Genomic DNA, 27,209 nt, shown 5'->3' with positions numbered 1-27,209 from the left:
AAACCAATATGGTGGCACACACCTGTAATCCCAGCACTTTAGCAGACTGAGCCAGGAGGGTCATAAATTGAAGCTTACCCTGGGCAATTTAAAGACTTAGTGAGCTCTTATGTAAAAATAAAAAGGGTAGAAGGTGACACTCAGTGCCAAGGTCCTGGGTTCAATCCCCAGGACCACAGAAAAGGGGATGGGGTGGGAGGGGGTCAGTGACTTCAGAACAATAAACAAGAGACCATGGGGCAGCTCAGAGAGGGTGAGTGCTGGGTTCCAGGTGGGGCAGGGGAGGACAGATCCCTTCAGGAGCACCATGCAGGCTGAGCATCTAGCATGGTCCTTGCATAGGGATCAGGGAGACCTAAGCAGCAACCTCCTGAGATGACATGTGGCCACCCTGAGCCCAGGGAAGGGCGTGGCGTGGCCAGTGCATGTGCAGCAGATTCTTGGCTGTGCCAGGGCACTGCGCCCAACTGCTGGCCTCAGGTGCCCAGCATCGAGGTCGTTCCTGTAGCCAACACTAGTGCCACCTCTTACTTGCACCATTCTGCGTGTCTCCAAAGAGCCCCTCTGCCCCATCCCCAAGCAAGTACAGGAAGAGGCGTGGCGCACGTAGGCCCTCGGCCCCCGTGTGCTCTACTACATAAGCAACTGCTGATGGAAATACTTGAGGAAACATTGTGTGAAGCAAACACGCAGGGACTTTATTCCTGCCATTGTTCCCTAAACAACACGCATAGCAACTACTGACATAGCATTTGCATCATATTGGATGTCACATCATTCGGTGGAGGATTTCCTCGATTGTGTGCAAATACCGCGCTGTGTTATGTGAATGCCTTAAGCACACAAGGGTTTCGGCATCCACAGGAAGTCCTGGAACCAGCCCCTTGGCACACCCGGGGTGAGCCCAGAATGCCAGCTGGCTTGCTGATGTTGAGGGGCACCCAGGGCAAGTTGTGGACCACTTCCAATTGGAAGTGGGAAATTCAGTAAACCCAACTCACGCAAAAGCGTGCAGCAGGAGCATAGGGAACAAGGTGACCCTAGTCAGCGCATCATAGCCTGTGTTGAGAAGTCCCTTCCCAATCAGGAAAAATGGGACTGCCTTGATCATACCTTTGGGCTTGGGATCAAAGACGAGCTATTATATGTATAAGCTATGCGACCTCTGGAGAGCTACTAGGCCACTCTGCGCGTCCTTTTTCTCAGGACAGGGCTAATGATGCATCCCTAGGAAGGAGGGGGCGGGTGAGCTTTGGGCCTGGTCAGTGCCTGAAGCCCTCAGGTCAGCTGGCCTCTTGGGGGATGTCCAGCTGGATGGTTGGTTCTGAGAACAGCAGACAAGAAAGCTAAACTCTGGAGTCAAAATCAGCTGCTGTGATTCGATGCAGAAGCTAGAATTACCATGCAGGGAAGACGTCTAGAATTCTTGCCAGGGAAATCCAGGGGCCCTTGGCAGAGGTGCAGGGAGGAGCTACCTGGAGTCTCAGCGCCTCCCTGCCTGTGCTCTGCAGATCCAGGACCCCACCCCAAGCCCGAGGTCTGAGGTCCCCTGTCCTCCCTCTGCCACGCCCACCAGCCCTGGCCTGCCCGCCCGGGCATGCAGTGGAGAGGAACAAGGCTGCAGTCATGGATCCTTGGCTTGGGACCTGCTGTGGCACTTACCAGCTGAGCAGTATAGCAAGGGGGCTGGTGTCTCTTTGGCCTGCATCTTCCCTGAAGAGCAGCAGACCCTTCCCTCCTTCCTGGGGAGGGGCGGCGCCAGCCAGCACCTTGCAGCTCGAGCGCGCCTGGGAGGGACTTCTTAAAATGCAGCTCCTCGCTCCCAGAAGCTTTTCAGGGTGCAATTTCACCCTGACGGGCAAGAATCTGGCTCAGGTTCATGGTGCGTGGCAAGTCCTCAGAAAACACAAGCCGACACCACAGAGATTTTCTTTGCAGCAGCCAAAGGCAGCCCTTTGAGAGCAGAGAGAGAAAGATACCGAAACCTCAGCTCACCTGAGAATTCTTAGGGAAACAAGGAAAGCGAGTTTTGTTCTGCAGGCTCCAGGGCCCTGGGAGCCGGGGAGCGAGGTCAGCGTGGTCAGCAGTGTGGCTGCTGCAGCTCCGTGCCACAGGCAGCCTCTGCCCTGCAGACTGGAGAGCCTCCAGTGCTCGGCCTCCTCTTGCCGTGCTGCAAACACATCCTCAGCAGGCCCAGGCCTGGCCCTTAGGCTGCATCTCTCCCGCGGAACATTCAAAGCACAGGAGGTGCTGGGCAGGAGTCGCTGGGGATATAAATACACACCAAGGCTTTGTGTAAGGATATCAGTGTCTTTCCCACCGGAGGCCTGAGTGTGGAGCTTCCCCTCTGCCCTCACCAACATGGCACTGTGCACAGCCTGCTGCTGCCAGGGGAGCAGCACCGACTACTCGAAGGGACAAAGGATGCTGCGTGAGGCACAACGCTGCCTCCAGTGCCACTCTGACCCACCCGGGTTGGGGGCTTTTCTCCCCTCTCCCTGTCTCAGAATTGCCACAAAGCTGGAGACCTGCTTGCTTAATGAGCAGCTCGGTTCCTGTAATAGCTCCTTTTCTTTTCATCCTCCCGACTCCATCCAGTCTCCCAGGGACCCAACCTGCTGGAAAGGAGACATGGACACCCAGCTGCTCGGCCCCCTGCTAATCTCAAGTTCCTCTTCACAGGTCTTAAGCTCTGGCTGCTCCGAGAGTCGAGCTGTAGGAAGATTCTCAGGATGTGAGCGACACGCCATGAGCCTGGTGAGTGCACTGTTTGGCTGTGGTCTCCACAGCCCAGGTTGGATTTCGAGAAGGGAGGAAGACGTGGGAGGCCAGGGTGCTGGGCTCTGCGGCCCGGACGCCGCTTCCTCCACACACCTGGGAGCAGCCCAGGGCCCAGCACCTAGCTGCGATCCCTTGGAATTTGCTGGGCTCCTGTCAGTCCTTCCCAGAAGCCCCTGCAGCCTGCATGTGACTAGGCTGGCCTCTGCTCAGAGGACAGCAGCCTAGACTCACCTGTGGGGGCTGTGCTTGGACCTTTAGCCGGGGCGATAGCTTAAGCCCAGAGAAAGCTAGCTTGCTCACACAGTTGGTGAACCGCAGCCCCGGGACACCAGGCTCGGGCCAGGCAGGGCCACCCCCTTTGTGCATCCAGAGGGTGCTGCCGGCCAGCGGGGGCAGCAGCGTTGAGTGGACCTAGCACAAATCCATGGCAGGGAGCTGTGCTAGGAGCAGTAGGCACCCGGCTAACCCTAGCACTGGCAGGACCCAGGCAGTCTGGAGAAGTCTCCAAGGAAAGCGGAGGGGCGCGGCTTTGAGGACAGCAGTGTTTTCAGAGGTTCTGGCCTCTGAGGGTCTTGGTCTCCCTGGTAGCCGCGTAGCAGGAAGAAGGGGAGACTGAATGAGGGTGGCTTTGGGGCCCGCTGATGCTACAGAAGGCACTGGTAAGGGACCCCTCAGGCCACCCCAGGACCCACTGTCTGTCACCTGGCTGGACCTGAGCCGACCCCAGACAGCGCACACTGGCTCCGGCACCCGGGCATGGGACAGGCAACGCACAGTGTGTGGAGTTCGATGCAGGGTTGGTCACACCGATGAGGGGCTTGACCCAAGATCCAGACCACATCCCACTTCCCATGGCCTTGGGCGAGGTACACAGGGGGCTACCCAGGCAGGAGCTGTCCTGCGGCAGGGTGGGACTGGGGTCACATGCTCCGGCCAGCAAACCAGGATCTCTGGGCCTGAGAAATTGTCCTCAAACCCCCAGAGAGACTTTGGTAGACCCAGCAGGGACCACCGAGGCAGCAGGAGGGGCTCTGGATGACATGACCTGCTGTCCTCTGTGTGGTGCGTGGGGTCTCCAGCCCAGCCCGGCCAGCTGCAGCAGGGTTTCCTGAGGGCTCTAGGCCAGTGTGTAGAGGAGGCAGAGGGCGTGTTTTTCTCTCAGGAACTGACAGCCTGGATGAGAATTGAGTCTGACAGTCCCTGTGCACAGCCTGTATATGCTGCTGAGTCCCAGGCACTGTTGGGGGCAGGGCGGGAAAGGAGGCAAGGAGTGGGGACAGACCTCAAATTGAAGGCTTGCAGTGAGTCAGCTGGGCAAGTCTTGCCGCCGGAGTTGAGCTCTGAGGACAGGAGCTGTGTCCTTGCACTCACAGGACCCGGCACAGATCAGGACAGTGAGGGGTAAGGTGAGGGCAGCCCAGCGAGCCAGCGTCTGTGCTCAGAGGCTGAGCCCCGGCATCAGGCCGCAGGTCCAAGCCCAGGCCCTGGCCAGCTGCGGGGCCTCAGGCAGAGCACCAGCCTCCTCTAACAGGGAGGCATGAGCGCTCCAGGAGTTAATTTCCATACTGGCTGCCCTTAGCCAGAGCTAGGTAGCTGTTAGTTCTCACGCCAGGTCTAGGGCAAGGCTCAGTGCTGAGTGCAGAGCCGGGCGTAAAAGCCCCAGCACAGGTGCGTGGAGAGGCCCGGATCCATGCCTGCCCGAGCCCGTTCTCTGCAGCTCTGACCACGCAGGCCCCGGGCATGGTGCTTCCTGTCATCCCTGCCCCAAGGTCTCCACTGGTTCTGACGCTGGCCCAAGGTCAGAAGCTGCTCTGCCATTCCTTACTACCTCATTGCTCCTTGGAGAATGGGGTGGTCCCCTGAGTGTCCCTTTCCCCAGTAAACAGGGACAGCAACACCACCCCCTTCCTCCTGGAAATGGCCTCAGAACTGAAGAGAGCACAGATAGGAAAAGACACCATTGGTCCAGGTGGAAGTCAATTCCTGTCTGCAGTGAGGCCTGGCTGTCCCCGAGGCCAGAGGACAAGCACGTGCCCTGGCTCTCAGCTCAATGCCTCCTTTGGCAAAAGGTGCCTGGTGTTGTAGCATGTTTTAGGTAATTATTGGACCATGTTCACTTCTTGTCTGGGTCACCACCTTAGGTTAGAAACCAGCCTGGGGCCATGGAGGAGCTTGCGGGTCTGGAGGGGGCCACTGTGGGGCTCCCCTACTCCTGCTTGGGGTGAGGCATTCACAGAAAGCCACACGTCTAGGATACAAGCACAGCCCCTGCGTCGAGAGGGTCTAAGAGGTCAGACACCACATGGTCTGGCCTCTGCCCACCAGGGACAGCGAGGTGTAAAGGGTGCTGTGACCCAGACCATCTCGGTCAAGAGCTTGCACGGCTTCCCTGCCTGGGCCGTCCACTCGTGTGTGACCTTGCAGGGCTCACTGAGCTTCCTGAGCCTCAGTTTCTTGGTCTGTAGCATGAGTGTGGTGATTGATGTGGCCCTGCAGGCTCTCAGGGTTAACAGGCGAGGAGGGTTAGGAGCCGTGTGGAGCGTGAGCAGCGCTCAGCATGCGTCTGTCATGCCCGGGTTGGCGTCAGGCTCGGGAACTGTGTATGTTGTCACCTAGAGGAGATGTGCCGGCCTAAACTCAGACTCCAGCTCAGGACGAGACGGATGGGTTTGGGGCACCGGAGAGCAGGCCTGGTCAGGCAGCCTGTGGACCCGTATCTAGGAAAGGGAGACAGGTGCTTCACAGCTGTGTCACCCTCCCAGCTCAGAGGACTCAGCATGGGCAGGCGTCGCTGCCTGGGCTCGTTCCCTCAGCCTGGTGGGGGAGTGCAGATGCGAATCCAGGTGTGTGGACCACAAAGGCCCCACTCGGAGACAGGGCAGGTGAGCTGAACGCTGCACTGGGGGGCGCTGGCGGTCAGCAGGCAGGACCAGCGCAGCAGCACCACCAGGAGGCCGAGCCGCAGTCTCCAGGACCCCCCAAGCACGGCTCTGTGGCTGGCTCAGGCGCCTATTCGGTAGCAGGTGAGGGGTTCTTGGGGTGGACCCTGTGTGTCCAGGCTAAACAGGAGAACTAAAAGGAGGAACAAATCATGCACCTTCCCCTTTCCCTGTTGTCCGCCCCTGACGTCACCCTAATCATCTGAGTCACTGCTCTGATGCTGCGACACAGGACCTGACGCTTACAGCTCGAGGGAGAAAAGGCTCTGTAGGCTCATGTTGTCAGAGATTTTAGTCCATGGCCAGCTGGTTCCATCTCAGGAGCTTCACGGCAGAGGGAAGATGCCCACGTCATGGCAACAGGGGTCAGAGAGCCGGGCTGAGCCAGAGAGAGCCAAGGTGCTGGGGACGGGCTGGACCCTTCAGCACCACACCCCCGCAACCTGCGTCCTCCAGCCAGGCTCCTCCCACTAACTGCAATTCAGTTACAAACTCAGTGACGGGTTAGTCTACTGTGAGTTTAGCACCCTCGTGATGGAAACCGCAGGCCTCAAGACCTCTTCCGAGCATGTGAGCCTTTGAGGGACATTTTTTATCTAAACCATAACACTGGTCCATATTTTAGAGCCGAGTTTATTGGCCAAGGAAGTGATAACATCTGAACCCAGCAGATAACAATATTTCACTGGATATTTGGCTGTTATTCAGACATTTCATTTCAAGGTAGCAATCCCATTCAAACTAACATAAGTATAAAATCAAAAGGTGGTCCATGTAATTGAAAAGTCTCGGTTGGTCTGGCTTCGAAGCAGCTGCCTCTGCTGGATACCAGCATGGACCCTGTTCTCATCACTCAGCACACAGCCTGAGAAGGCTGTCCCACCCACACGCTGGCAGAGTGGGCACCAACAGCCAGCTCCTGCTCTCAGCAAGCTCCATGGAAAGAGGGCCTTGCTTCCTCGGTGGTCCTCACAGTGCCCTGGGATTGACTTGGGCCACACACGTTCCTTCAGCTAATTGCAGTGGCCAAGGGTGGGCCACACTGACTGGCCAGGTCCGGTCCAGTGCCCCCCTCTGAGCTGAGGACCACAGTGGAGAACCTGGGGAGAGGGAAGATACCAAAACCAACAGGTGTGGGAATCCTCCCAAGGGAGCCTGGAGCAAGTGTGGTGCTGGCATTCTCAGAGCAGACCCGGGGCTGCTGACAGCCTGGCACAGCCTTGGCCTCCTGAAGCATGCACAGACTGGAGTCTGTAGGGCAGAATTTCACAGAAGTGACGTCCCGTCCGCAGAGCTGCAGCCCCTCTGGGTATGTCCCATGTGAAGATGAGACAGAGCTGGGATTTGAACCCACACAGCCTGGCTCTGAACTTTTCCATTTGACCTCCCTATTGTTGCTGTTAGCTCTCTCTTCAGGCAAGAGAGATTTGTCTTTCTTCATTTCTTCATTCTTGATGCCTTTTCCCCAATTCTGTGTCAAAATTCCTTTCTATAGAAAAAGGGCAGCTGAAAGAATGGAACTATCAGAAACGTTTCTGGGGCCAGGGATATAGCTCAGTGGTTCAAGCACCTGTCTGGAAAATGCAAGGTCCTGAGTTCAATTCCCAGTACCAAAAAACAAAAAGAAAAAAGAAAGAAAAAAGAAAAGAAATGTTTCAGACATAAATACCTCAGATTTGAGCATTCATTTTTCCACCTGTTTATCTACCCATCCATTCATCTACCTATCTGCCCATCCATCTATCCATCCATCCATCTATCATCCATCCATCCATCTGCCCATCCATCCATACATACAGCCATCTATCCACCTACCTATCCAACCATCCATCCACCCACCCATCCATCCACCCATCCATCTATCCATCCATCCATCTGCCCATCCATCCATCCATATAGCCATCTATCCACCTACCTATCCATCCATCCACCCACCCACCCATCCATCCATCCTCCCATCCACCCACCCACCCATCCATCCATCCTCCCATCCATTCATCCATCCACCCACCCACCCATCCATCCATCCATCCTCCCATCCATCCATCCTCCCATCCATCCATCCACCCACCCACTCACCCATCCATCCATCCTCCCATCCATTCATCCATCCATCCACCTACCCACACATCCATCCATCCTCCCACCCATCCATCCACCCACCCACCCATCCATGCACCCATCCTCCCATGCATCCATCCATCCATCCTCCCATGCATCCATCCATCCATCCACCCACCCATCCATCCATCCTCCCATGCATCCATCCATCCATCCACCCACCCATCCATCCATCCTCCCATCCATTCATCCATCCATCCACCCACCCACCCACCGACCCATCCATCTACCACCTACCATCCAGCCATCCTCCCATGCATGCATGCATCCATCCACCCACCCATCCATCCATCCTGTGTTGCATTCATCCATTCACCCATCCATCCATCTATCCACCCATCTACCCATCAGTTTTCCCAGCAAATACAGCACAGCCCCAGACCCTTGTTTGAGCCCACACCTTTGCCACTGAGCACAGCAAGCCCCAAGCGTCCTCCAGGTTCTTTGTCACCGGGAGGCTCAGAGGGATGCGCACTGCACAGAACCAAGCACTTGATTAATATGCTGCAGTTCAGCAGCATCAGCCTATTGTGGGCCCCTCCCCCTGCACAGTTACCATGGCAACATTATTTTAACAAACAGCTCCTTAATTTTTAATGAAAATTATGCTTCTGATAGATGAGCAGAAGAGCAACTATATCACAAAGGGCTAGAGGGTCTATAAGGACATTTCTGCACAAAGCCATCAGTTTCCCCTGATCCCTGTGTGCCATTTGTCACCAGAAAATGTAACTGTTCTGGGCCCAGGAGCCATCATGATGCCAGGCCTGGGTTACATGCAACAATTAAAGGTTGTCGCTTTTCTACTGCTGCTTGTCAGAGTGGCTCTTGAGGGTGGGGCCGAGGGATGGCGTGATTAAACACGGCGTTGTACACTGATCTGCCAGCTTCGCCCAGCTCACCGGGCTGCTGGAAGCCCCATCCGCCTCCTGTGTCTCTGTTTACCTGGGTTGTAAGACAGTGTGTGCAGAGCCCAGAGCGCATGCCAGGGCAGGCAGGGCTGTGCTCCTCTCCAGCCACCATCTGCCGTACCCAGTCATCTCGGTCACACGTAGGACACAGGGTCCAGCCCCCACCTCCTCACCACTGTGTCGGTCTGAGTGCAGGCGCTGCGCTACACAGAAACCAGTCATTCTCTCCACATCCCCAGTGAGAAAGGTGGACAGTTAAGCAAAGAGCATGCTGGTGGTCCCTTACTTGTGTAACCTTCGCCACTGTACTTAGTCTCTGTGGACCTCCACTTATTTCTTTGTCCCTAAGTGGGGCACAAGAATGTAATCTATAGCAGCGGTGGCCAGCCCGTGGCACACATGTTATTGTGGTTTTTGTTTAAGATGAAAGATGTTGTTGGGCTGGGGAGATAGCTGTAAGCTCCTGCCTGGCAAGCGCAAGCACACTGGGGAGGCTGAGGCAGGAGGATCACTACGAGTCTGAGCTGCATAGTGAGACCCTGTACCAGATGCATAAATAAATAACTTTTAAAAAAATTAGGTCTTAATGTAGAGTTGTCTCTTCTGGACAGAAGCTCAGTGCTCAGGTTTAGTGGCAGTGCTGGCACTTCGTGCTGAACAGCTGGGCTTAGGGTTGTAGTTTGGCGCTGGTCTCTGAAAGGTTCACCAGCGCTGATCTATGGAAACGGTTGCCAAGAGGTTTAAAGTGAAATAAGCGCGTAAGAAGGCCTAGCATAACACTTACAGTACTTAAAACAGGGGGCCTGGTGAGCCTTAAATAAGCGCTAGCTGGGGGCTCGCGTCCCCTTGGCGCCATGAGAAAACAGCGAGGGTGTCATCAGTGCTCCGGGACGCCAGGGCGGCGCTGCCGCGGCCAGCTCTCGTCACCGCGCACAGGCAGACGGCTCTGGAGACACACGCCGTCATCACCATGCAGGGAAGGAAACTAGGGCGCAAGGGCTGGGGACTGGCCGGCCGGCGGAGCGCGTGCGCCCAGCTCTGTGGCTTCCCTCTCGTCGGCGCAGGTGCAGGTACACGCGGGGAGCGCTGTGGCTCCAGGGACAGCTGTGGAGAGAGCGAGGGGCTGATGGGAGAGTCGCGACGGCAGGCAGGGCCGGGTGGCACCGGGGCCATGTGTGAGGAAGGCCACATGGCCTGGCAGGGGTGGGGTGGGACCAGGGCCATGTGTGAGGAAGGCCACACAGCCTGGCTCCGGCACTCGACAGCAAGCTCTCGGTTCTGGGCGCAAGTGTGTCTCAAACAAATATGACCTGTTGACTTAAAACTCATGTTTACATCACAGTTTCTTGAAAATAAATGGATTGGAAGGGGAAGAGGGAGACAGAAGGGAGCGCAAAGCTCGAAGCATTTTGTTTGCTCCTGTGAGGATTTTATTGAGGGGAGTGATACAAGACCATCGGTGGGAGTCTTTCCCGGGGGGGGAGTAGAGACAGCTTCCTGCCTGCATCTGCAAAAACAGTGAAGGAGGTGAGGAAAGGGAAGTCCAGTCTGTGTGGTAAATGTGACTGAAGGCAACCTTTGTGACATCACCAAAATGTTTGTGTATCAGTTATTCATGGTCACGCTGCTGCTGTGTAACAAACAGCCCCTGCTTCCATGGTGAACAAGGAGCGCTTGCTCAGCCCAAGTAGGATCCTCGGTGCCGTCTCCATGGGCTCACGCTGTAATGACTGATCACGCCCGGCCAGGAGGCCTACATGCCGCCACCCCGCACCGGGCTTCCCCAGCACAGTCTTGTAGTCATAAGGAGCAGGAGGGCCGACAGAGGTGTGGGGCTGGTGTCGCATCACCGATGTCCGGTGCACCAAAACTGAGGACCTGGCAGAGGCGGAGGGAGAGCCCACGGGGCTGTGTCACAGGAGGTGGCTGTAGGGCACAGTGAAGAGCTGCCTTCACACTGCAGCTAGCAATGTTCCTCAAAAGTCACCCAATGAAACTATGTATGAGGAGTCTTCAAAGACAGGCCGGGATAGCTGTGTAGTTCCTCCTGACCTGGAGCGCAGAGGGAGACCTCAGGCAAGACTTACGTTAGCGTCGCTGCTGCGCCTTGCATATTTCACTCAGGGAAGGGCAGTCTAATGTGGCTCAGGGCTTCAGAAGCCTCTATCCATGGCTGGCTGGCGCCAAGGTGCAGACCTCGCAGTGGAAGCGTGTGGTGAGCAGCCTTCACGCCTTCTGGCGGCCAAGCCGCCGAGCAGTGGGGAGCAGTGGGGAAGGGATGAGGGACCGGACACTGTGCCCAAAGCACGCATCCACCGCTGCCCAGATGAACCCCGAGGTGGGCTGTAGCGGTACCTGGGCAGCTCGCAAGCCAGGCAAGTTGGCAGTCCAGCCTCACTATCACACCTAGTCCTGACCCGAGGTGTCCACAGGGGCCCACAGGGCCCAGGGCAAGAAGAGTGGTGACCTGGTGTGCTGTTATAGTGCCCAGGTTGGCCTCATCCTGCGTGGCCTCCCTGCAGAGCAGGACAGCACAGCGGGGAGCCCAAGGCCAGCGTGTGCCCCCAGAGGCCCTGGTACCCTAGCATGCCTAGAGAAGGCTGCCTGGAAACGTAGGTCTCATGAAAGAGGACCTGCACAGGAGTTCTGCATCTTTTTCTTTTCATAATACCCCATGCCACGTGTTGATCTCACACTCAATTCCTTCTACAAGTAGGACTAAGCTAAGTGCAGCGGCACACACCTCTACTCAGGTGGTACTCAGGAGGCTGAGGCAGGAAAATCTCACAAGTTCACAGCCAGCCTAGTTTTGTAGTGTGTTCAAAGCAATAGCAAAACCTTGTCTCAAAGAAAGGCAGGACTAGCATTCTTTTCATTTCACTGACAAATAAAGTAAGGTCCAAAGAGCTTAACTGACCTCAGTGTATAAGTAAGATCCAAAGAGCTTAACTGACCTCAGTGTATAGCTCGGTCATCTTTGTCTTCACCACCAGCTCAGTCGTCAGGCCACCCTTCACAGCACTACACTGTTCATGCATGTTCTGACTCTGCCTCTGGTGGGCGTGTGACCTTCCTGCTCCAGACTCTAAACTGAAAAGCATCTTACACCGTGACAGGGTTGTCACGGGAAATAGACTTCTAAATTCCAGGTCAGATGTACACTGGGGGACCACCCAGCACCACCCCATCTAGGCATCTAAGGCGCAGGGTGAGACAGCAGGGGTGGTCCCATCTCCAGCGGAGGGGCCTGGGGCCCGCGATGGCGCGGTAGAGCTGGACGCGGACACAGGCTGTCTGGCCAGAACCCAGTTACTCATGCCCTGCCCCTCCCATTTACTGGGCAAAGGCTCAGCAAGGACACTGAAGCCACCAGGTGCCGGGGTCCATTTGGATCCTTGAGATCAAGGTGCCCCTAACCCAAGGAGAGCCCACCACTCCAGAGACACACTGGGCACCCTACCGTACCCAACTAGATCAGATGCCACCCAGCTCTCTGACCTCCACAGGAAGTGAGTTTGAGTCGCAAGCCCTGCCCTGGAAAGGACAGGAAGAGCAGAACCATGAAGCTGAGAGCAGCAAACCCAGGTGACTCACAAAAGTGTAGTGTCGTCCAAGTCCCCACACCTAGCTCCCATGGAGTCACAGGACCAAGGTCCTCAGCAGCAGGCGCGGTGTGCAGGCGCCCATCCTCCATACCGACCCCAGCCCCTCACCCTCCTCCTCAGCCCATGCGCGGGAAGCCCCCAGCACCCGGGCTGGGGTGTCTTTCACCCTGTGATTCTCACACTGAAGCATCACCTGCATTCACAACCCAGCGGAAGCTCGCAGCGTGGAGCTGGGAAAGTTCCCTGAAGCCAAGCACCGCATCCGCGCTGGCCGCACGCAAGGGATGTAGTTTGTAGCTCAGGACACTTCACTGAGCACCAGGTGTGGTAAGGCAGACTCCTCCCTGCTCCCAGGTGCCCCTGGAAAGAGAAGTGTCTTCAGGACAGTTCCTGCCTGGCGTCCTGATTCTAGCAGCTGCTAATCAGACTGCAGTTGCTAGCTTGTTGTCTTAATCTGCCCTGAGGTTTCTGTTCTCCCTGTGTAATTAATCTCTCCTTTCTTTGGCCGTGTTTCAGACAGAGACAAGCACTGCCCTGTGATTTAGCATATTGTGGTTATTGTTCCCAAAAGGAGTGAATAGAAACAGCAGCCTTTACGTGCATCATTCTGCACACACGCACACACGCACACACAGAGCACATCCAGACACACACAAACCACCAGCACATGAGCTTTGCATCTCTGCAGTGACTGTGACTGTGGTCCTGTGCCTACACCCTTGGAAAGCTTCAGCACCTTTGATGTATTTTTTTCTTTCTTTGTGAATAGTAGTGATCCCCCAAAATGTCAAATAGTGCAGTGTGCCAATCTGGACCTTGAGCCCCTTGAATTCCGCTCTGCCTCCCTCCCAAGTGCCCAGGACAGTAACGATGCCACCTGTCCTGAGCCCCACTCCCTCCCTCCACACTGTGGGCCTCCTGAGGTCTTTCCTTCTTCCCACCTCAGCCTGAGCTACTCCTTCAGGCCTGAGCCAAACCTCAGCACTCCTGGGACTAAGGTCAGCATGTGCCCACTTGCTGTGCTGGGACCCACATCCGGGCTCCTTTCCAACCCCCAGAGCACACCAGCTTCCCCCAGCCTGATTTCCACCCTGTCTCATCACCCAGGCTTTAGTCCTGCAACTCTTTCTTGCTGCTCGGGGTACTGAGCCTAAGTCCACTCACAGCTACACCTACGCTGTGGCCTCCTTGGTGTGGACACTGTATCCGAGCCTAGATTCCCTCAAAAATAAGGCCCATGCAGAGCCCCTAATACATTAGTGGGGTGAAGGGAGCAGGGAAACGTGGAATCCCAGGCTGGAAGAAGAGGGGGGGAGGCAAGTTCTAAAACCAAAGAATTAATTTTAGGAACAATGGAGGTTACAAGCAGAAGAGATTTATTGAGGGAAAGAAAGTTTCTGTCTGAGAGAGGGACAGAAGGGGGACCCAAGCAGATTGCCCCCAAATCTGTCTTTTCCAGGATTTGTATAGGGCAAACCAATTGGTGAGCGGGGTCTAAGATGGAAAACGAGAACTCGATAGGTGGGCGTGACGTGGGACAAAACTATGGCCAGCTAATAAGATTACAAGCACAATTGCTCTGGCAAAGTTGATTAAGTACAGGACCAAATGGGGAAGCGACTCTGCGACTCTGCGTAGAAAGCAGGCATGAATACAGAAGAGGGGCTTTTCCTAGGGGGGAGGGCTGGGTTAGTGGCTCTTGCAGGCTTCCTCAAGGTGAGAGACCTATTTGGAATATCAGTCCCGTCTGCCCCTCTCACAGTTGGGAGGCATCTGGCCTTCCATATTGTCTCCTGGAGGACCTGGCCCTGTCTCACTGCCTCTAATATTTCTGTCTAATTTAGATGCCTGCAACACTCCCACATGTGGCTTGTCCTCAGAGTGACCATGTGGAGTGTGGTCGGTCACACCACAAACCACACCTGTGCTCCTCAGAGCCAGCGCGCTGTGCAAAACTGCACACTAAGAATCACAGGACTCATGGGAAGAATGTGGCTGGGGACACAACAGTAAGAGAGGGCCAGCTAAATAGCTGAGCGGATTAAAGCGCCTGCTTAAGCAGACGCAGGGGCTGGGAGTTTGATCCCCGGGCTGGCCCCACCCCAGTGATGTGCTGAGACCCGCAATTGAGCCTGGGCATGGTGGCGCATGCCTGTAATCCAGCTCTTGGGAGGCTGTAAACAGGAGGATCACTACGAGTCCGATCTCTGCAGTGAGACCCTGTAGATCCTGTCCTAGAATACATAAATAAATAAATAAATAAATAAATAAATAAATAACAGTAAGAGAATAAAACAGATAGCAGCAGGAGCACAGTCTAAAAAGACAAACAGCAGATGTGGTGGTGCATGCCTGTACTCCACCACTCTGGGAGGCTGAGGCAGAAGGATAGCAAACGAGTGTATCCTGGGTGATTTAGCAAGACCCCATCTCCCAAAGAAGGGAGCATAGCTCAGTGTAAAGGCCCTGGGTTCAGTCCCCATCATGGAAGGGACAGAGGTTGAGAAATGAGTCCAGCAACTTCCTCTGCAAAAAGATCCCGGGATGGGTGCCACAGCTTGCAGGACACCGCGGAGCAGTGCAAAGGGGAGGTAGGGCTTGCCTGCATTTGTAACCCACGTGTGAACGCTGGGGCTCACAGCACACGAGGCAGCTGGCAGACAGCTGAGGGCTGCACGCGCATCTCTTGTATTCCTGGGCAACTCATGCAGCTGGGCGAAGCTCTCCATGTGGTGGTCATGCTGAAGCCAGGCCTGAGCAGATGGAGAATTCGTGGTACTCTCAGCACATGCTCTGCACATCCACTGTGCTGGACCCAATCTCTTTTAAGCATTCTAGCAGGACTGCAGGTCCTGTGGCCCAGAAAAGTCCGTCAGGAGTAGGAAGAGTGAGGAGTTGCTCTGCCATCTTCTCTTCCTGCTCTCCTTGTCACAGCTGCCCCACCCCTCCAGGTAGCCCTGCAGAGGCCAGAGCCCATGGGTCTGACCAGGTGGGACCCAAGCAAAGAAGACTCAGCGCATCCCATAGCCCAGTTTCACTGCACCCACAGGAGCCTGGCCTCTTGGGAAGGGACAACCCACAAGTCCGGAGCCCAGGGTAGATGTGCAGGGTGCCTGCGGACCAAGAGATGTACGAAGGCATCCGCGCGACACCCAGGCCCGCCTGTCCTGCGCCTCCGAGTGCAGCCTCTGCTTCTTCAGATTTCCACTTCCAGGCATCCCTGCAAAGGCAGAGTCTAGGGTCCCACACCAGGACTCACCGGCACACTTTGGGATTTCCAACAGAAATAGACGTCACTGGAGCCAGGGAATAGGATGGGCCTTATATTTTCAACATTGCTCTAGATTTTTGGAGGACAAATGTCCTAAGAGAACGGACAAGAGGCATCGGTGGCCTGGACCAGGATGGAAAGAGTAGGATGGCATAAGTAGATCTAGCATCTGTTTTGTAGGAAGGACCAGTGGAAGCTGTTGGTAGAGTGATCAGGGCAAGTGTAAGAGTGGGTGGTGGCCTCTCATGGCCCCACTCAAGGGGCTTTCTGGCTCTTCCCAAAGTTGAACTGCAGCCAAGAGACCACCTTGACCCCTGTGAGCAGAGTGATCCTTAGCAAGGTGGTGAAAACTTCAACCACTGAGACGTTGAATCTGTCATCTCTAGAGGAACTGCCCGAGGCCAGTCTTCATAGTGATAGCAGTTGGCACAGTAAGGTGACATGGGAGAGGCGGCAGTAGACCCTCCCATGGCCTAGATGAGCCCTCACCTCAGGATGGGTTGGAGGGTTTGTGTGGCACTGGAGTTGTCATCACTACCTGCCACTGTGGGGAGGGCAGGGCTGTGGCAGCGGCAAAGGATCAGGAGGTGAAGGGAGGAGGTGAACTGGTAGAGGACGGGAGGCCCAGGCAGAGAAGCCATGCATTTGTCAGAACCCACAAGCCACAGTCGCCGAGGAAGCTCGGCCATCCGCCACGGCTGTGGTTGGCAGCGATGTTGGCATTGCTTCCCCCGAGCACCAGCGACACCACGCCCAGGCAGACAGCTGACCCCATGAGGACAGGACCGGCAGGGAGGAGTGCCCAGCACCTGCACTTGCTGCTTGTTTCTCTGGAGGGCTAAAACTGCTCAGAAATTAAAGCCTATTAATACAGTAAAACATATGAGAGAGTGAGAAGCGTCCCGGTCTCTGCACCAACCCTTGTTGAGCGCTGCCGCAGAGCAGACGTGTGATGGCGTTTCTGCTGGAAGGAGAGACCAGCTCCAGGAGGAAGGGTCCACCCACCAGAGGGACGGCCCCCAGGCCAGGCGGACAGATGTCGGAGCCCTGTGTGTGGCCCTCCCGCTGTCCTAGGAGGAAGGCCTGCTCAGTATCCTCATGTTCTAAGGCAGAGAGATGGAGGCTCAAGACGAGTGAAGTGGGATTTGATCCATACTCACTTCTTCTTCTCCCAGGTGGTCCAAATAGATTGCTGGGCCTACATATCCGATGTGGTGCACTACTTCCTTGTGTGCACACGAGCGTGTGTGTATGCGTGTGTGTGTGTGTGCACGCGCACATGTGTGTGTAAGAGAAAGTATATAACTGAGAATGTCTGTGAGTGTGAATTAGTATAAGAATGTGTGCATTAGAGTGACGGAGTGGAGACTGCTGTGAGCAGACAGACGGAAGGATGCGGAACCAGCAGTGAGCAGCTGTGCGCCTGGGAACGCACAGGCGCTGCACACATGTGCACAACGGGATGCACAGTTGCATAGAGGTGCACACGCGTGAAGAGGAAAGTGAGCAGGAGAGGACCTGGGAAGCGGAGGGGTGAGCAGGCTAGGGACCCAAGCTGGGGCCTGGGCCCTGGGCCACGGCAGGCTCCCCCAGCAGCCCACCCTCCCCAGCCCTCAACACCAGTAGCCCTGCTTGAAGCCCGCCTTCCACCGTGGGCGTTGCTGGACACGTTCCCCTGCCCTGGGCATTCGTAGGACCAAAGACTGCAGCAGGAGCCCCTCCCAGCCCTCCTGGTGGCTGCTGTCCTCTATCTATCAAGGGCCCTGAGGGAGGCGGCAGTTGTCCTGCCCGTAAATGTGGAGGGAAGCCAGGAGCCACCAGGCTGCTCTGGTGTTCCATGCTGGGCCTGCCTCAGGCTGCCTCCAGCGCAGCAATGGTGAAGCTCTCGGACCGAGATCCAAACTGCAACTCCAGCCCACTTATTTATCCCAAAGTGCCAACACTGCAATTAAACCTGAACCCGGAGGGTTTGTTTAGAGAAAAACAATGCAATATAGCGTCTTTGTCTTAAAAGAAAAACACAGTAATAACACACGTGCCACAGGACCACCGCTGCTCTAGAGACTCCAGCGCCCTGGGCTCCGTTGGAGGTGCGGAGCCCCAGGCACCTGCACTTGCTCTGGCCAGTGACCTCCAGGCGGAGGGCCACCGAGGGCCCTGCTCTCTCCAGCTGCCAGCCCAGCCCCGCCTTGTCAGTTTTTTAATTTACCTCAGTGCCTCAACCCCTGCCTCCCACTACTCTCAGAGAGGCGCACACACAGGAGAACGCAGCTCTGTTTTTTCTTTTTTAATGTATTTAGTGCAGGGTCTACAGGGTCTCACTACGTAGATCCTACTCATAGTGATCCTCCTGTTTTCAGCCTCCCAGGTGCCGGGATTACAGGCGCACACCACCACCCCCAGTCTCAATCAAGGGCTCAGCACCAAGCCGGGGATCACACCCCAGCTGCTGCCCTCTGCCTAAGCAGACGCTTTATTTCGCTGAGCTATGTGGCCAGCTCTGGTCGCAGCTCTTGACCCCACTCCTTTTCTGGCCCAGTGCTCAACATAGAACGTGTTCTCAAAGATGTGTCAACTGCACTGCCCTGAATTCAGGGCAGCCCTGGCTGGCCACAGGCCAGCAAATTCAGCGAGCCTTTTCCTTCGATTCTGGAGCATTTCAGGTACGTCCTCGCCTCATTCTCGTGCTGCATTTCAGTCATCAGGGTTGATCTCTCCCACCCCTTCCCCAAGGTCGTCTCCAGCGGGCTGTACTAAATTGCAATTAATGTTGACATTGGTCGCCCCTGTCCCTAAGGGGGCACACTGGTGGTGGCGCATTGAAGGGTCAGTAGAGGCAGCATCCCAGGAGAAGTGTGAGTGTAGTCATGGCATTTGTAATTAAATTAGGTGACACTTCTGCCAGCTGAAAGAGTACATGGGTAAGAAGGAACACTAAGGGAGTGGCACTGCTCGAGGGGAGCTGAAGACTCTGCAGATTCACAGTGCAGGAAGCTACAGCCCCCAGCACAACTGGCTTTGCATGGGTCAGATTTTAGTGATCAATTTCTATAGCTCTTTTGCAGTTGGAATTCGAAATTAAATCTGTCCATTCTCACCCGGCAGCATCTCACTCTCCTTTTTTTGCTTCCTCGCTCTCCATGCTAGTGCCTGGACCCCTTGCATCCAGGATGTACCTCAGGAATGCTCAGGCCGGGACACTGCCCCTGCTCTTAGGGTTCCTACGTAGGAAGCAGGCTGTTTCCATAGTGTGTAGAAAATGGGCTGGTGGACACAAGCACAGAGAAGAGAAACACTTCCAGTTTGACCATCGGAACCATCTGAAAAGCCTCCCGAGCTATCCCCAGCCTTCCCCTGCCAAGCAAGACCCTTCCCTGAGAGTGAGCTTTATTAAGAGTTTCAATCAGCTCGCTTGTAATTTTTGTCTCCCCTGCAATCAGAGACTCATCAGCCTGTGATTCATTAGGACTCCTACTGTTGTCGGTAATGGCACAGCTGGGCACTTGGTCTCGGCTGATGGCAGATGCAGGGTGGGGTGGGGTGGGTCCCGGGGCACCCTCAGGGGTGGAGGACTCTGGAGGGCACACCTCCAGGCCAGACCCAGAGTCCCAAGTCGTACAGCCTGCCTCTTGTCCCCGGGACTCTGCAACCTTCCAAAAGGAACTTGCTGCAGCTTTATTTATTTATTTATTTTTTAATTTTAGGGGAGGGTCTGTAGGATATTCAGGGTTTCAGTCCCAGAGTCGGACTCGTAGTGATCTGCCTGTTTACAGCCTCCCAAGAGCTGGGATTTCAGGTGCGTGCCACCACGCCCAGACTGTCACCATCTCAGCGCGCCCTGGAGGCGGGGCCCTGCACTGCCGGCGGGGGATGGAACCCTCCGTCCCTACGCCTGCTTGCAGGTGCTTTAATCTGCTGAGCTATTTGGCCGGCCCTTGCGGCTTTATTTTTAAGGCACAGTTTTTATTGAAAGCCCCGACCTCTCCTCTAAGGATCTGCCCATCTGGCTTATTTCGGGGGTGGGGGGTGGGGGGGACACAGCAAGACCTCGATCGTGAGATCCCTGGGAGTGCAGCAGGATGATGAAAATGGAAGCTGGAGGCAGTGACCGGGGCACAGGGCGCCTTGTTAGCAGCAGGGGACGGATCCTAGGGCCCCTGCAAGTAGGAAAGCCCTCAGACCCTCGCGTCCCGACGTGAAACGGCGGCGTGCTCGCATGCAGCCTGCGTGACTCCTCCACACACTTGGCATCAGCAGCTCGCTACTCGTAACGCCTCACGTACATGCTGTGGAAGTAGGTGCTGCGCTGGGCACCATGGTGAGAAGAGTTCTGCCCATTTCAGTACAGATGCAGACTTGTTCCAAATATTTTTCATCCATAGTTGGTTACATCTGTGAGGTCAGACTTGTGGTGTGAATACTCGACTGTATTGCCAGTTTTGAGCGCCCAGTTCTGTGTTATGTGTTACAAATATCTTGTTTACTCGCTAGAAAAATAGTATGAGGTGTTTTTTTTTTAAATTCCTGTTTATTCTTAATATATGTTGAGCATGTACACAAGCGAGCTCAGATGTCACACAGCATTCTGCGGCTCCCCCAGTGAGCAGAGCGGACGAGTTCCCTGCTGAGCAGAAGCCTGCTTTCCAGTTGCTGCTGCTGCTGCTGCCCATGTCAGAGACTGGAGCAACAAGGTCTGCAGCTGTGAGATCACTGGGCAACTGTCACGAGGCCACCAGTGTGCCGCTGAGGTCGGCCCTGCTCTGCTGCCTCCCTGGGGCTGAGCCCAGAGCAGAGTGTGGACAGGGAGTCAGGCCAGTGTCGTCAGTGTGAGGCCTGAGGGGTGGATTTACCCCACCAAGCCTCTGCTTCCCCAGTCTTGGGCCAGGGCTAAGTGTAATATTGAGGCCCTAATGGGTCCCGGGCACAGGAAGGTGCTGTAGGAACTGGGGCCTCAGTGGGAACCTTTCCCTGCCCCCGATGCACCCACAGACCTGGAGGTCTTGGGAGCTGGTGCTCCTGGTCCTGGGTGCGGGAACCATTTGTCCATGCTGAGAGGCACAACCGCAGGATGGCTTTGATCTCTGGTTGAATTACAACTGCCCACTGGCTAGTTATGTCACCAGTCTTGCCCTGCCTCCGAGTGTCACCTGTAAAGTGGGAAGGGCGGTGTCCCTACCTCACAGAGCTGTGACGAGGTTCAAATCATTTTGCCATGACGGTAACCCCCATGACAACGCGGTCCAGCAGCATGGAAGTTCCTTCCCCCAAGAGCTTGGCAAAACCCTGTGACTCTTAAGACAGCACTGCTGATTGCATTTCTTGGTCTGAAAATTAAGTCTAATTATTTCTAGAAAACACTGTAACCAGTTATTTGGTTTTGGATTGTCCCTTACAGCCTGGGGGTTTTTGTTTCGTCGGTCAATTTTGTTGTTTTTTAATGTGGCATTTGGAAACTGAATGGAGCAATTTAGTTTCCACTTACCAGAGTGGACGGTCAAAGGACCAAGGACACACAGGAGGTTAGCAGCGTCCCAGGGATGGTGTCTCCCAGGACAGGACTTGTTTTCCTGACAAGTAACGGAGAGGTCTCTTTCCTTGTTGGTCTGTATCGAAGGCCCTTGCCTCGCACCCACTCAGCTCTGTGGTTAGAAGAGGGGGTGGGAGGTGGCGTCCCTGCAGGGAGAACCCCACCCAGTAGGACGGGACGGGAGGGCCGCATCTGAGCCTGGGCAGTATTGCGCAACCTGGAAAGCAGATTCTCGGGAGAAATCCTAGCGCATGTGGACAAGTGAGGGGAAGGTTACGCGAGCCTGAGGGGAAGCCAGGAAGGCGCAGCCCTGCAGCCACCTAGGAAAATGGCCCCAGCCACCTCAGGGCCCCCCGTGTGCACCTCACCATCTGGGGCTTCCCGTCCTGCCCCCCACAGAGGTTATTCATGTCCCAGAGGTGAAATGACTTGCCAGAGAGCACACAGCTCTGAAGCCCTCTGCCGAGGTCTTCTTTATTGCCAAGCTCTGATCATTTTGATAAATCACCAGGAAAAAATAAGGCAAGAAAAGATTTTTAAAAATCTCAGAGAAAGTTGGAGAGGATGGCCATCTTGAAGGTGGAGCTGGTAGTGTGGCCATCAGTGAAAAAGGGTTGTTCATCCTGAGGACAGTGGTGTTACCAACCCTTCATGTTCAGAAAGTATCCACCGCTGCTTCTCAGATCCTTATTCAGATCTGTTTTGTTTTTTTTTAAATGAAAAAAAGCAAGTGGGTGTGGTGACCCAGGCCTATAATCCCAGCACTTGGGGAGGCTGAGGCAGGAGGACTGCAAGCTCATCCCAGCCTGGCCAACTTCATGACTTAGAAAGAGTCTCAGAATAAAACATAAAAAGTGGTCAGGTTGGAGCTCAGTGAAAAAGTCCAAGCTCCAGTACAAGGAAAAGAGGGCAGAACAGAGAGAGGGAAGGGACAGAGGAAGAAGGAAGGAAGGCAGAGGAGGAAGCTCTCAGGGACCATCAGAGACAGAGCCAAGCCATCTCCCTGTTCCTCATTTTCCTCTCCCTCTCTCATCCACCACATGCTACTCGCCATAAGACTCTTTTTGCTTAAGTTCAAATAGCAGTAAGCGACCCCCGTGGGCCTCATGCACAGGGAGCGAACAGTAGCCAGGGCCTGGAGGCGCTGCGTGCCCAGCACAGGCCTGGCATTTGCCTGTGGTGACTGCAGAGCTCCGCGGGAAGCATGGGAGGCAGATTTGTGACTGCAGTTGTTCTATGGGTTAGGAGACGGGGGCACAGAGTGGCCCCGGTCCACCACGGTCACCTTGCAGGACAGTGACCAGCCTGAGTGCACGCCCAAGCAGGTGGTCCCTGAGGCCACTCTCCCTGCTGGGCCTTGGGCCTCGGCCTGTCCCAGGTCACCAGTACCAGACCCTGGCCTTGCCTGTGCAGCACTTGCTCGCTGGCGCACCCGCGATGCTGCAGATCGTGGCATCCAGGGCTGGGGTGCTAGTTATCAGCAGCCTCTGACCCAGCCATGCTGGCCCGCTCCGGCGGTCTCCTCTGCGCCTGTGGGAGTGTGTCCTTACCAGCCCTCCCTGCTCTGTTCCGTGGGCACGAAGGTCTTGCCATCAACACCCAGAGCCTGTTGAGCTCCGAGTAGGTGCTCAGTACCTGTCTCTGCGCCATATTGTCTTCCCACTTCGAGCCAAACAGGGATGGTTTCGGCTGCACTAAGACACCTCTCAAATCAGAAGCCTTTTGAGACTGTAGGGAAAGGTGTATCCATTTATAGCCTTGCTTAGAAACACCCTTCCAGGCTTTATCCCAGAGAAATGCTGTCAGGGTCTTCTGCTGTGCTTGTAGTCCCTGGGGCTGCGGAGGTCTTGCCTCCCCTGGCCCAGTTCCACACTCTCACCTCCACCCCCGGCAATCTTCTGATACCTTGAAACAGCAATATATCTCAAGTAGGAGACGGAAACTCAGAGAGGTTGCGCCTGAGGTGGGAATTATGCAGGCAGCTGAGTGTGCATCAGAGAAAAAAGACAAAAATAAAGTGGTGCTAGCGAATGCACATGCACCCACTGGGCCAGGCTGCAGCTGCCTGGGCCAGGTATGCAGTGAGGCAGGCTGGGTACAGAGCCTGGCTGAAACTAATGTGAGGTCGAGGTTGGCCTGTTTGGGAAAATGGGAATGAAATAAACTGCATGTGCTTATTCTGATTCTTGGCAGAGATCTTGAGTTGTTTGTAGCCCTCAGCGTATGGTGCTTGTCCCTTTGTGACAAACCCAGCAATGCCACAGAGAAGAGTCATGATGAGGGAAGAGGAGGGTGGAAGCCAGCTTCTGTATAGAGGCCCTCTGCTGCTCACATCCAGTCCATTTCCCAAGGGCCAGGGACAGGTGGAATGCGCTGATCCTTAATTTTGTCCTAGCACAGGGTTTAAGATGGTTCTGGTGGGGCCAGGGAGATGGCTCAGTGGAATAAGTGCTTCCCTAGCAAGTGCAAAGGTCTGTGTTTAATCCCTGGTTCCGGGGGAAAAAAAAAAAAAAAATGTGGTTCTGGCTTTTTGTGTTTTTCAGCCCTGGAGATTGAACCATTGTTTTTCAACCCAGAGGCTTCACTCTGAGCTGCCTGCTTAGTCCTTTTTATCTTTCTAAAAACGGTGCCTTGCACTGGCCTTGACCTTTCATCCTCCTGCCTCAGCCTCCCAAGTAGCTGGGACAGCAGGAGTGCAGTCACTGCACCCGACTTACGATGCCTCTTTCATCATTTGGAGCTGGTGGCTGTTGGTGTGGGCCTGGGGCTGATCATGCTGTGCTGCCTGTTTGGGGTGCCTGCCTGACCCGTTTCTGTACCTTCACCATGTCTGCAGGGCCCAGCACAGAGCTGGCCATGGTGCATGCTGGTTCCATCGCATTCCCTTGGAAGGTGACCGACAGCCACCTGGCCTGTCCCAGCTACATGTGACTCCAGGGGGCTCTGGATTTGTAGCTCACAGTGTGTTATCATGCTGACCCAATGGGTCACTGAGTGCAGTCACTGTCCGAGGCGCTCCCTGAATGGGCTGCAGTGCTCCGCCGCGATGCGTCCTCCCCACACGCACCGCTTGTCCTTGAGTGCTTTGGGCTGTACTGCTTACCTGCATGCTCATGTGTCCTGAGGAGAGTGGGAAGAAGTGGAGCTGGCCAACCGAGCCGAGACTTCGCGGGCACTGCTGCCTAGAGCCCGCGCGCCCGCCGGGCAGCTGGGTGAATGACTGAGCACAGCAGTCGGGGTGCCTGTCCCGGGCAGCCCACACTGCTGCAGTGCAGATGACGAAGTGGAGGACACTGTCGGAATGCTCAACGGAGCTTTCTAAAAGACCTCTCTGCATCCAACCCATCTGCCCCACCCTACTTTTGGGGAGTGGAAGAAAATGTCAGTGTAGTCGGGGTCACCCAGAGGGTGTCCTCAAAGTGCAGACCCCACCATGCTCCCCAAGAGCATCCGCTTCAGTGGGTTTGAAGAGAGGCCCTGGAAGCAGCACTTGCACGCTCCCCGATAGGTTGTGGAAAGCAGCTCTACGCTGTGGCTCCAAGCCTTGCCTCTCAGTGTGCTTCCCAATGACAGTCCTCGCTCTGTCCCAGAATGTTCCCTCCCAACTCTTCCTGGTGACCTATGCTGCTCCCAGGGAATAAAATCTCCTGAAACCTAATCTGATTGTTGGGCGGTGCTTCCTCCAGAGAACCTGTCGCGCATGCAGATGGGGGCTGCTTCGAGAACGGGTGCCTCGGCTTCAGCACTGGTGGGTGCAGGCTGGCAGGCTCCTTGCTGCTGGATGGTCCTTGTGTTGCAGGGTGTGGACCAGGGGCCTGGCACCTGCCTGCTGTGCACTGGCAGGGCCCACACGGTCCCCTGTGGTCTCTCTCTGCCTGTCTCCGTGCCCGGTGATCTCTCCCTCTCACGCTCACCCGTGAGGCCGCCCAGCTGGGTGTGCCTCACCACAGCCCAAAGAACGTGGCCAGGGCCCTGAACTTGCACAGCTGTGAGCTAAGAGAACACCTTTTCCTTACAGTCACCCCACCTTACTCCTTAGGGCTCATCCAGCACAGCCCCACCCTCAGGCAAGGGCCTGTAGCATTCTGTCCTAAAAGTTAGGCTTTTATCAGCCACTCTTTGTGCACCACCAGATAAAGAAATGTCGAGCCTAACCTGCATCTTTAATGAATTTAAACTCTAACTGACCTTCTCTAATTCTGCGCATCTAATGTAGGTGCCACCTCCTGGCATGGGTTTCCATCTCAGCTGGGAGGTACTGGGGACAAAACAAAGGGAGGTAGCTCTCTGCACAGGGAGGGAGAAAGGCAGTGTTCCAGGAAGTATCCGCTGCTGCAGCAGCCAGGGAGGGGAGATGGAGTGCCCATGGCCAGCACAGAGTCCAGGCTTCGGTCTGTAGAGGTCCATAAGAGCTTGCGAAAGCGGATGGCAGGCACGCTGCTGTCTCCTGATGCGCCTTTCCTTCCCTCCTCCTGCTGCTCCTCTTCATCTGCTTCAGGAGGATAAAGCCAGTGCCCGATACTGGGAGGGTGGAAGTACAAGGGTGGAGTGCAGCTGGGAACAGCCAGGGCTGCTGCTGCACCAGGCCTGGGGAGAGAGGGAGGGACCTCGGACAGCGGTGGGTGGCCCTTAGGGAGGTGGGGCACACACCTCTATTTTTCCCACTGAGTCTACAACTGAAAACCTTGGGCATTATACATAAAACAAATGTAAGACTCCAAAAGGTAGAACGATAAAGGCAGGCTGGTGTGGGCCTCTGACCCCAAGGAAGGATGTGGTAGTGAGTTTGGGGGAACTGGGGTTTTATTTCGCTTGGTCTCCTGCAGATCAGATGAGGTGCTGAAGAAGCCATCCACTAGAAAGGCCACTGGGCCCAGAGAAAACAAGTCTCCAAGCAGAAGTCCTCTCTGTCCCTTAGAAAGAAAAGGTTTTGTCAGGTTTTAACAAAACAGAAAATTCGTCAGCAGTAACCACCTGATCAAAGCCCACAGAAGAAGCAGGTCCCAGCCCCTGCTCCTATCAGCGAAGGCCAGACAGGAGGCTCCCTCCACCCGCAGTAGGACGCAGCCAGCTCCCAGCCACCTGCCTTACCTCTGCCGGGGTGGGGGCAGGGAGCTGAGACTTCTGGGGCGACACCAACAGTGACCTGGTCCTAGCCCCCTCCCTGGAGTCCGCAAGGGGCCTTGTGGGAGTGCGCAGATGCGGGCCGTTCATTCACCCAGCCGGGGCCAATGATGGGACAGAGCCAGCCCTCAGCACTGCCAGGCTGCTCCTCGAGTGTCAGTGGGAGCCAAACAGCGTCGCTTGGGACAGAGGGGCACACACCGTCCGGTGTTGGAGAGGACAGGACAGAGGCTTTACTGAGACCCAAGTCTCAAAGCCAGGTTCTGGTTTTGGCTTGTTGCTGGTTGTTCCTTTTTCTGTATTTAGCACAGGGTCTACAGGGTCTTACTGCATAGGTCAGACTCCTAGCGATCCTCCTGTTTTCAGCCTCCCAAGCGCTGGGATTGCAGGCGCACACCACCACTCCCTGTCTCCATCACCGTCTCAGTGCGCCCCAGGAGAATGTTGGCACAGCACACCGGAGGTCGAACCGCCCGGCCGCTGGGCTCTGCCTAAGCGGACGCTTGAGTCCACTGAGCTATCTGGCTGGCCCTCAGGTGTTGGTTTTAAAGGTCACTCACGCCAGTATCTGGTGATCTGAGCAAACACTTTGAAGATAAGTGTGTGCAGTGTAATAACCTTTGTTAATTTCCCATCATCTGGTTTTAAAATTCTGTGTCTTTTTTATTCTCTTTAAAATAAAATATCGGAAAAAGAAAATGCACCTAAAAAAATAAACAATATGAATTTTTAAAAGATACAAAAAGGGCTACAGAAAATAATGGCGAGGCTACAATTATTTGGTAAAAATTATAAAGGAACAATCCTAAAAATGCTTGAGGGAGCACCTTTGCACAGAATTCAAACAAATGAAAGTCTCAGGGCTGGAGAGATAGCTCAGTAGAATAAATGCTTGCCTGGCAAGCGCAAGGTCCTGAGTTCAATCCCCAG

At 55.3% G+C, this 27,209-nt stretch overlaps 1 protein-coding gene across 1 annotated transcript in view; it reads left to right on the top strand.

Moving 5' to 3' along the window:
• The window catches only part of Zhx2 (zinc fingers and homeoboxes 2), a 149,262-nt gene that overhangs the window by 64,530 nt on the left and 57,523 nt on the right, over positions 1 to 27,209 (top strand). Inside the window, exon 2 of the mRNA XM_004634441.2 lies at positions 2,683 to 2,757. The gene's annotated coding sequence lies outside the window, so the exon portion shown is untranslated. The remainder of the gene's footprint in view (positions 1 to 2,682; positions 2,758 to 27,209) is intronic.

This window comes from Octodon degus, unplaced genomic scaffold (genome assembly GCF_000260255.1).
Source record: "Octodon degus isolate 3935 unplaced genomic scaffold, OctDeg1.0 scaffold00062, whole genome shotgun sequence".
Classification (NCBI taxonomy): Eukaryota; Metazoa; Chordata; class Mammalia; order Rodentia; family Octodontidae; genus Octodon; species Octodon degus.
This window is presented reverse-complemented; position numbering and strand designations above follow the sequence as displayed.